Here is a 675-nt window from a genome sequence, read left to right on the forward strand (position 1 = left end):
AAACTGACAAAATATGAATGCAAAGTGAGTTGATTTAATGAAATTTAGGCTGGGTGCTTTTGTAAGACTCAATGAAGACAGAGTGCTAAAAAATCTGTCAAATTAGGCATGGGTGAGAAAAAAGTACAAGATGGCTGAAATTGTAATAAGAAGATTCTACATTCAGACTGCTTCACGCTTTGTATTTTACTTTCCTAATGGCAATTTCAAATATATCTAAAATTAAAGAGTCTAATATAATTAACATGGTATTCTCATTACCCAGCTTCAACAATTATCCATACCTGTCCAATCTTGTCCAGCTATACCCTACCTACTCCACTGCCGCAATTATTTTGAAGCAAATTTCATATATTATATCATTTCCTCTCATAGGTATTTTTAAATCTTTATTCCATTTTAAAGGAACCCAGGCTGGAAATTATTATGGAGGCAGCTTGTGCAAGCAAGGTAGTGCAAAACACCAAAAGTCAATCCATACCTAAGGAAAAGATTGTGGGTGAGAATAAAAATGAGATATACAACATATTTTAATGATTGGTTAACTCGACCACTTGAACTACTGAATCCTACATATTAGATTAGAAGGTTTTTAGGGTAAAAATGATTCATTGATGATCTAATGTAACTGCCATGATGAGGATGATTTACGTGTCAAGGTTAGTATAAACCAAT

This window comes from Rousettus aegyptiacus, unplaced genomic scaffold, assembly GCF_014176215.1.
Source record: "Rousettus aegyptiacus isolate mRouAeg1 unplaced genomic scaffold, mRouAeg1.p scaffold_m13_p_9, whole genome shotgun sequence".
NCBI classification, from domain to species: domain Eukaryota; kingdom Metazoa; phylum Chordata; class Mammalia; order Chiroptera; family Pteropodidae; genus Rousettus; species Rousettus aegyptiacus.